This window comes from Micropterus salmoides, unplaced genomic scaffold (genome assembly GCF_014851395.1).
Source record: "Micropterus salmoides isolate LMB-PRFRI ecotype aquatic unplaced genomic scaffold, ASM1485139v1 Ms_hic_scaffold_12, whole genome shotgun sequence".
Classification (NCBI taxonomy): domain Eukaryota; kingdom Metazoa; phylum Chordata; class Actinopteri; order Centrarchiformes; family Centrarchidae; genus Micropterus; species Micropterus salmoides.
Window position 1 is genome coordinate 25,502,480 of NW_024040263.1, and position 10,921 is coordinate 25,513,400.

A 10,921-nucleotide genomic window follows, 5' to 3' on the forward strand; every position below is an offset into this window, starting at 1 on the left:
CTGCCAACGTCATTTGCAGTTGAAACTGAAGCTGTGGTAATGTCAGCAGTTGCTTGCAGCAGTTAACATTTTTCATAATGATCAATGGGTAGAACTTGGCAATAGAGCCAATCTTGATCCTCCCTTTGACATGCAGTAAGATGTAGACGTGAATGGCAATGTTGGATATATACAAATAAGATCAACAGGATGCTTAGCGAGTGTTTCCTGATGGATGCCCACAGGAAGGTGGACTTGAGTGGCAGCTTGGCAGCCAGTGGTGGAGAGATCCATCATGTCATGACAGGAAGGAGAGGGCTCTGACGTCTCGGCCTGCCCTGAGGGGCCAGCGCCTGTCAGCTTAATGAGGCTCCCACTGACAGGTGATGTGGTTGTTAGATTGTGTGTGTGAACGTACGTGTGTGGGTGTGGACTTTCACAGAGATTGAACAAGTGCCTCGTTAGCATGACTTCCACAGTTGAACTTGTCTGTTGTTCTTTCTAGTATGTCTCCAACAGCCTTATGTTCCTCTTTGATATGAGTCTCAGAAAAATCACAGACACTTTTGTCTCCATTTATATCTCTTAGACTTGGGAGATAACTAGGCATTTGTTTTCCTCTGCGGTTCAGCAAGGTTCACAAGTGATATTTGTGCAGCCACTGTATCCCACTGGCATCTAAATCTAGAAAACTCTCAACTTCCCCAAAGTTGCTGTAACCCGACTAAGTTACTCCAACCTGTCTGAGTGCACCAAAAAACTTTGTGTATAAATAACTCTTTCACCTCCCCATCTCTGACTTCCTTTCCCCTCCAGTGCGCCCCCTGCTTCTGATAGTCCCTCACCTATTCCCCTCAAACCACCCACTCATCTTCCTTTCCCCATGTGAGGGTATTAGGTTCACACAGTAGAATATAGATGAATCCACCACGGACACCTATTGATTTCTCCCACACCGCAGACACTGGGGATAATGAAAGGGTTTTCCTTGCTTCCCCCCAAGTAGCCTTGCATCATATTTCTTCAGGAGGTCTGGAAGTGGAAGACAATTTGAAAGAAAAGGATTTAATACCAGTGATGCAGTAGATTGTGTTTGTCAAATATTCAGTGGCTAAGGTGTGTGGCTTGTACTGTAAACATGAAATTCTTAGGAAGTTTTGAAATAATGGTTCCTTGATTTTGGATCATTGACAGTGACTTTTTTCTGACTGATTGTATCAGCTGTAGCTTGTTGGCTAATTATGCTAACAGAATCGCCACGTTGCTTTTAAAATGCTGTCTCCGGGTGACTTTTTAATGTTTCCAACTGACCCATATTAAAACACTGTAAGAGGGATTTTAAAATGCACTTACTGCTTGCTACATAGGCTTCATGTTAAGGCTAAAGCTGCATATCAAAAAGTCAGTATCCATATATTTTTAAAGACATGGATGTAAAGGAGAAGGATTCTTAGCTTACATGCTTCACTTTTTAACGTTACAAGAGAATTACGAAAAAGGCCTAACTATGTGTTTAGCAAATGTAGCGCTAACGATTGCAGCCTTAGAGCAGATAAACACACTGTTTGATCCAGAGCCCCATCGCTGTTCGGGGTAGAGCCAACAGTCAATTCAGGGTCGTGAGATTTCTTCTGTGTATTAGAGGTAACACTATCTGAAATTACAGAATCTGTTCTTCAGCTAGACGTTGCCAAGAAAGTCATAGTACCTAAAAGTAAATTATTGTATTTTTACAAGCAATTTATCCTCCCACAAAATATACCCAAAAGACGAGTACACACATTTACTGAAAAACTTTGAGACAATATTTCTTGTGAACGGCTTGCTGTAAATACACTTATATGACTGTTGTTAAGCAGCCAGCTGGGAAGTTTATTCACTTTCATACAGACTGGAGAGATTGAAGTCGTACATTGTAGACGGATGGACTGCCCAAAGCGATTGTGGCCATTTGGGAGCAGCGAGGGGCTGATTTCTCTTCTTTTAATCTGGTCACACTGGGCTGGGTGTGTCCTCATTTGGTTACTCGGAACCTTAATGGCTGCAACACTCTGGAGGACTTAATTACTACCCAAGCAGCGCTCAGAGATACGCTTGGAATGTTAAAGCCACTTGCCTTATAATTGCTGCCATTTCTTCCCCTCTAAAAAAAGAACCGTCTCTTTTTTTGTCTCCGTGTGAAAGGACGTCCACTTCTTTTATAAAATCTATGGTTTGGAGAGGGACACAGCAGAAAAGATGCACTCAAAGAGAAAAATAAACAATGTTACAATAAAGCGAAGATCACTGGGCACATTTTAATTTAGTTGTTTCCTAGATTTTGTGTAAGAGTCTATTAGATTGTGCTATTGAGTGAGAGACATCACTTGGGAATTTTCCTTGTACAGTGTCAAGTGGCGTATGTGCTTAAATATGTTGTGTCTTTATTGATTTTTTCATGAAGCTCAGCTCAGATAGAATATTGAGCTATTCAGCTTGAGCCGGCACAGACTGCCCTCCCTCTGACTTTCTGTTTCTCTGCACCCAGAGGGACGCCTGGTTTCAACAGCACTGAAGGAAAAGACTCTTATCACGGGAACATGACAAGCAGGTGCCCAGTGCTCACGAGTGATTGGTGTCAGTGCCTACGAGCTTGAACTCTTGACCTTTCCCGCCATGACTCTGCATCTAATGGGCAGACGAGAGCTGGTCAGCCCGTGATGAGCAATGTCAGGTTAACACTTGATGAGCTGAAATTAAATGGGGAGATGCATGTTAAAACAGTTAATCACCTATAATTAAACATATAATTTATAGGTTTGGTATTGGTGCCACAGAGGTAAAGGAGACCAAAGGCATGCAAAACACGAGGAGAGAGGTGAAAACCGTTGTTAGCGTTTCCTGCTTATTTTCACCTGAAAACATTACATTTGAAACTTGTCCTGCACATTTAAAAATAGCATAAACTGTCCATGTAACCTCATTGAAGCACTCCTCTAGGGGCTTTGAAATCATGAAATGATTTATCAGAGTTGACACATCAATTTCTTTGCACTCACAAATTTCGCTGCATATGCTTGCCGCATATGCTTGCTGCATATGCTTTGGGTCATGAGATTATTTTCTTATGAACGCTGTCACTGATGTAAATTTTGACAACTTCTTTTTCTCCCACAGTAAAATACTGTCACTTTTAATCAAACTAGCACATTTATCAGTTTAGAGCTTTGAATAAAACAGCTTTATCTATTACTGTGCATCATTTTCATCTGTATATTAATATTCAGTGGAGCACAGTGCATCTATCATTCAGTCCGGTTTTTCAACTATTCAGACTGCCACTAATGCAATTATTCCATTTTAATTATATGATGGCTGCAAGACGGATGACTTGACACATACTGTATGTGGTAAGCTACATTTTCACACAGAATCTTCATATCCACGTTACGAAACACAGTATATGTATTTCAGAGAAACCAAATGATTTATTGCGGTATGTGAGTGAATACTGTACACTCCGTCCTCTTTATGTCGCTCGCCTCTCTAATTACACTGTCTACTTCCTTTTATCTGTCTTTTGCTGCTTTTCTCAGTTGAATGTCTCTCAGGTTCATATAAAAGAAGTTTGGCAGACTGGAGGATGGTGGTCAGGGTTTAATTCCTCCATGGCTGTTGGTCAGGTAACTACCCTCATTGGAAACCAGTTTGGGCCACTTCACTGCACAGATTTTACAAATCCACTCCATAATGTCACAAGTGCTGTTCCAGGAATATGGGATTGCGGTTCCACTGGCATTTTCTCAAAAGGTCACCTGAGCTATTCACTGTTCAGTTATACAACTTTCAGATTATACCTTTTCACCAACACGGTTGATAGTATTGGCACCTTATTGGTGGACGTTTGATTGATTGATTGCAGAGGAACAGGTTCAGCTAGTATCTGTACAGAATTTGTGCCATTTTAAAGCTGCCGAGCTGGAACTGGATACACTGACCAAAATGAGTTCAGTTTTCTCATCGTTAGAAGGAAAACTAATCTGACACAAATATATCCGTGTCTGTGAGGTTCCATTACCTTAACCATGTCTTTATTTTTGTAACCATGACAATGATCCCCTAACTGTAACGATGTAGTCATTCATAAGAATTGTACCCCGTAGGCATAATGCAACATATGCTTTCGCTGCGGTGCATGGATTACTGAAGTCGGCCTCTTTTGTGTTAAAGTGTTTTAAGATGTTATTTCCATCAAAGTGTTTGATGCAGTCCATATAAAAAGTCTGTGATGTAGACACAGCATAGAGTATCTTGAAACATAACGCTGCAGTGTTGCAAAGACTGAAACTTCTCAGTACTTAGAGGGTGTGGACAGTGTGAGCATATTTGCACTCCAACAATCTCATGCATGAGAACTTTCCACCGAAGAGCTTTTGGTAACATTTCACCAAAACATTTTCAGAAGACCTGGAGGAAAATTCTTATTCCACTGTGCACATACAGCAACATTCAGATAGCACAGTGGGTTTGCGTTCATATAATCTGCAAGGAAGTGTGTATTCTTTCATTATAGCTAAGAAACAGAGAGCTATCTCTACTGCACCCTTAGCCTCAACAAAAAGTCAAGAAGGTGTTATTTCGAATTGACTCCCATAGATATTATGTCTGGCAAAATCTTTTAGTAATGACACTGTCTGGGTCTCGCCGTGTTCCTAAATACCAGGCCATTTACCCTTCCACAAACTTTTAGTAATTGGCAGACCAAACAAAGAGCTCAGAGTACATGCACAGAGATGTTTTGTTGATCACCTGTGTGAGGGAGAGACTACAGCGTGTCTATTCATGATGCAAGTGTGTGCATTTCTCTCATCTTCTTTTTTTTTTGAGCTGAATGTGAATGTGTGTGATTGGAAAAACAAATGTGAATGTGAATGGATGCGCTCAGAAGTAATTGGTTAGGTCCGCAGAATCACCAGTGGAACAGGAGAGGACGGGAGGAGAGGGCAGGAAGAGAAAGAATGCTTTGCTTCAGCTCATTAACCAACGCCTGTTGGCTTGGAGATAAATTGGGTGAGATTCCACCACTGGAGAGGCTGATTAGTTCATTTTCCCCCCCCCCCCCCCCCCACCCCAACTCCGACTGATCCGTCGTAGGTGTAGTGAGGCAAGGCTGCTCTCTCTCTCTTTCTCACTCTGTCTCACTTACACATATGCCACGTGAGCCCAAGCACGCATGCACTCAAATCAGCGGCCCATTGGTCCTGGAGCAGATGTGAATGAGACAGGTGTCAGATGACTTACAACCTGCCACAGCTCAAAGGTCACCTAAACCTACAGTACCTCTGACTGGCTGGGCTCGCAGCCAGTGGTCAGGGCTCCATCCAGTGGGACTGATGGCTGACAGAAAACTTCAAGAAGCAGGCAGGGTGATGGGGATTGCTTAGAGCACTAGGAGGAAAACAGCACAGAAACTTTCCTTTGTGATGCCGGTGGCTCTGCAAAGATGTGGAGTGCTTTGCCAGCGATGGTTTTGGTCTGCTGATCACTCCCAACAAATGATTCTGAGACATCATATAGCCTTCCCTGTCATTACAGCAGCAGCGGAAAATGCCTCTTCTGCAGTGTTGCAGGCATCATATCTGAATACAAGCTTAAAAGCTAAAAATTTAGATCATGTCATTTAAAAAAAACCCTGGCGTGGGGTTAACATAATTAGCATGCTGTTCAAAATGCTGGCTGAACACTTAACCAGGCTGAAAGAACCATTGTCATCCCGAATGAAAAGCACCTCAATTTGGCAAGAAGTGCAATACAGAATGGAGATGAGTTTTTTTTCAAAGTAAGTATTTGCTGCAGTAATTGGCTGGAATACGTGTTTAGCTGAGAAATCACCTCACAGCAGTGGAAAAACACCAAAGCTCTTCACCGTCAGGCTACTTCACAGTGCTGTTTCAACGTGTTGGCTGTTTTGATGAGTTTGTCAGTACTACACACTGGACATGCATGTATGTTCACTCCTTCATATCCACTTACACACAGCTCATTGGAAGCAGTGCATTAATAGACATCAATAGGCATGCATACATGAATGCTCCCGTGAGCACAAATGTGTGATCAGGTGTACAAAGTCTGTGTACTGACACATGTGGCAGAATTGTTCATAACTACATGCACCAAGGCACAGACGCACACACACACAAACACACACACACACGCGCGCGCACACACACACACACACACACACACACATACACATGTTAATGGTCAATCACGGACTCCCCCCCTCCCCCATCACTACCAACACCACCAACACACTCACACACACAGACACACACACACAGCTCCTCCCTTCTTAATAACATCATTAATCAGGAGTGTCAGCGCTGAGATATGGGTCGATAAACAATTTGGTGCAACATGCCTAATGGAAACCGGAGTCATTTAATATATTCACCTGCTTATAAATCCTACAGATTAGACCCTACTTTCTGGAACCCGCCCACCAAGGGTATTATGCAATACTTCTCTAACATTTAAAGGATTTAAAGAAACCAAACACCGTACTCATTGTGTCCTCTATAGGGTTGTACCACTCTGTATACCTGACCTCAACACCTGTTACACACCTGAGAGTCTTGGAAGGGGGATGCCTTTCTGTGGAGCTTTTTCCAAGGTTGATTGATGTCCGTAATTCAAATTTAATATGAATTGATGGTTTGCCAATACAGCTGGTTGGAAACAAATGAGTTCTCTTTGTCTAAAAGTTGAATAAAAATGTCATAAATGATCTAGTTTTGTAACAATGTGTCAAGCAGTTATTACAGTGGCACATGGGCAGGAAGGTGATACTCTCAGTATTGACCAATAGGCCTATTTAATTGTGATAATGACATCATTACACGTTATTCTAGAAAGTTCTTCCAGATATAATCAATAATGTCTAATAGTAATTAGTTTATTTGTAGAGGATTTGATTTTTCAATATTACTGAACATAAATCCTTTCTGTGTGGAGTTTGTATGTTCTCCGTGCGTGGGTTCTCTCCGGGTGCTCTGGCTTCCTTCCACCGTCCAAAGACATGCAGCTTAGGTTGATTGTTGACCCTAAATTGTCCTTGGGTGTGAGTGTGAGTGGTTGTTTGTCTATGATTGGCCCTGTAATGGACTGGCAACCTGTCCAGGGTGTACACCACCTTTCGCCCGATGTCAGCTGGGATTGGCTCCAGCCCCCCTGTACGCAGGATAAGTGGTTGAGGATGGATGGATGGTACCCGTGGGGCATTTTAGGAACAAGGTGTCTTTCTTTTTTATCTTCTTTTGATTATTTATTTATCATTATATTTCATATTCTGTTTTATATTCTAGTCTATATTATATACTATATATTGTTATTGAGTCAGTATGTTGTATTATTTTTTACAGGTCTCCTTAAAGAGAGCACTTACACATGCTAACATTATACTCACTTCATTAATTTGAATGTAAAAGTATATAGATATAATACTATCTACAAATGCTTTTTGATGAATCTCAATTACACTGTGACCTATCAGAATTATAATGAACCATATCTAAAATTGAAATCTGAGTGGGAATACTGGGGGTATAAGAATTCAAGCCCTGAATAGAAATATCTTGAAATTTAGTGAAGACTACAGTACAGTATTAATAAATACATTATAAATTATTTATTAATACATATGTTAAAAAATAAACACAGAAAGTTTTCAGAATTTTTGTCAACTATTTCAGCAGCATCTGTGGTTCATAATTCATTTCAGACACATGCAGCAGCCCTGATGGAAATAAAATCACACTTTCAATCCACATGAATGTGCAAAGTCGTGCACATAAACCACCACAACAGGCCAAACTGGGGGCTATCGCCATTGTAAAAGGCCAACATCACACACACACACACACGCGCGCAAGCAGAACATCCAACTTTGTGTTTTACTGGACGACACACTCATGCCTGACTGGTGGGGGACTGGATTTGTCATGCATACACAGTTTTGTCTGTGTGTGTATGTGTGTGGTTTTGTGTCCATACACACACATCCATGACTGCTGCCTGAAGCGTCTCTTGCTGCCACTTACAGTACCTTCATGTCTGATAAAAGCTGTAAAATATTTCCCTCCTCGGAGGCTGGATGATGCTCACTGTTATCTTGTTATTTTCTTGTTGCCTGGTTGTCTCTACCTGAATAGTCTTCACTAGCGTCTATTGTGAAGAAGGTACAGATGAATGCATGCATGTACACATCGTACACTGATCTTGAGCTGGCCACCTCTCTCTCGTCCCCCTGAGTGACATGCAGCCTGAGTGGACATGGCACAGTCATTTGACTGGGGCCAAATGAGCCATGAGTAACGACAGGGGACACCCAGCCTATTGGTTAATTGTCCTGAATAATGAGCCTGGTTCTCCTCTCTGATTGGTGTTGGAGATGGGAGGTTGCAGTTGGCAGATCCATCCACAGTATGCAGGACATTGTCACTAAAATGGATTTGTCGGATGACTGCTGGGGTGGCAGGAGACGAACCTCCATTTTCCATCCACCCACTGCAACATATACTCTATGTCAGGGATAAGCCCTCGTACTCCGCTGCCTGGCTACTCTGCAGTACAAGAATATCCCTCAAAGACAGCTTTTGTTTCAGGTTTGGCTTCAGTGGACTCACATTCTGAGGCGTAGCTATTTTACAGAGCTGAGACAATTTGATTCAAAGCTTCTCTGGGCTGCTGACAGCAATAGTTTATTCCCACAGACACATAAGGAATTGCATGTATCTGTACCTGAACCACCTGTTCATTTTCAGACCTAATTTCTTGGAAAAACAGCCATTTGTTCAGCATCTCTAGCTAAAATACTGTTATTTTTCAGAAGCTCTGACGCCCAATCCTACACCAAAGCACAAAAACAACCTAGGAAAAAGAAGTTTAGCTAGTTACACAAAAATAGGGGAGGGACTGTAGTTACTTTATGTTGCGCAGGGCTTTATTTTAGTTTTACTACTAACTGGACTGTAATCCCATTTTGAGTGTGACTAGCTGCTACTGGTTGCTGTTGGTGCTTTTGATTGGGTTGTCAGAATGCAGCCAGCCGCTGTGTGACATGCACAACACAGACCTGATTGCTCTGGGAACCAGCGCTGACAAAAGTTAGTGAAAGAAAGTGAAAGAAACATGAGAGGATAGATCTCAAAGATCTGGGTTCATTTTTATTTGATCATCATGAAATGATGACTGTCATATCAGTCCACAGAAAGAAAAAAAAGACTGTTGAATCACTCAGATGAATCTGAATGACTGAAGAGAATAAGTGTGACGGCCTGAGGGTTGTCCCTACCTTGTTCTTCCTTGTTGGCTGTGCTTTTTCCCTTTTAATCCAAGCAGTTGAGCAGGCTGGGCTCAGGAGGCTATAAATCAAACCTGCAAGATCCTCTCCTCTCTTCTTCGGGCTGCTGACATCGTTGTTTGTACTTTGTGTTTCTCCCTCAGACCCATAGTCTCATCACTCACACAGACACTCAATTGTTTTTTTTACTTAATTTACTTAAACATTTGGTATTATTTACAGGTATGTGTGTTGTCTTTTGTCACATGCTGTTGAGCCAGGTTGTGACACCGGACATAAAAAGTATGTTGGGTTGCGCAGTCGCACTGTTGAAACTGACAGGAACAAATAACAATATTAAAAGAAACAATCAATATATTTATGAATGGGGGTTGCGTGTAGTGACCGACCAACCAACCAAGAGAATTATCAACCAACTCTGCAGTTCCTCTCAGCTCTAGTTTATTGGCCTGATACTTTACTGTTTTCACGCATACAACTTTTACAACGTTTTGTTTTCAACAACTGTTTTCAGTGATAATCTAAAGTATGCAATCTGCCCAGGACCAAACAGACAAAGTTAGCAACTTGCAAAACGGAGCTAAAAGAAAGTTTTATAGTTTTATATAATATTACAATTACATTTATCAGGTGGCCCAAAGAAAGACTCCAGTGGGACTCCAGTGTTGTGTTTACAGCTTGTTCTGATGCACCCAAGTGGCCAAAAATGCTTTAATGACTAAAGATCTGTGGACCCATTATAATGTATATTTAGACACAAACAAGTAGCCTGGGTTTTTTACCAACACCTGTCACCAGACAACATTAATATTGGACAAATAGATGAAATCACTGACTATGTTCAATTACATAGTTGTTTTAATGTTCAATGTCAGTGATTTAACATTTCTTTCTTTCAACATAGCTGCACATGACAGCTACAGTATGTATTAGGGTTAAGTAAAACTTAATGATGAGGTTGGGCAAATTAAACACTCAGTTAAGGTTATGGAAGGACTGTGGTCATGGTTTAAAAAAAGGGTTAGGGTTAGGGCATTAACTGTAGGTCTGCAACAGGTCATAAACCCTGGTCGCCCACATCAAAGTCAGGTTGCACGCCCATCAACCACCCTGACCTCCATAACCTTAGATTCCATGCTAAATAAAAGGCACACAACTTCTGGTCTTGGCACTAAACGTCGCAGAATAATTAGATTAGAATTGGATACTGCTCATTTTAACACTTACACCTATTTAAGATGACTTATAATGAGGAACAAATGACACAGTTAAAGAACAATTATATAAAGGTGAAGGCAACTTTTCATCTAGCTATAAAACTTGACCTGATGTCTAAGTAGCTTTAATGTATACCTTTACCTTCCATTTGTGTCAAGCTCAAGCTACGCCCATCACAGCAGATTTATATACCATATTTTGGTAAATAGATGCAGAACTGGAGACAGCTGTCTTTGTGCTTTTCGTGGTTGGTAATGGCTTGCACCTTTCATAGTTTGGTAAATCAAAACCTCAGTGTCATATAGGCTCGACACAGTATGTTAACATACATATGGATTCTCTCAGTTAACAAAATATCACATCATTTCATGTGACACGTGTATC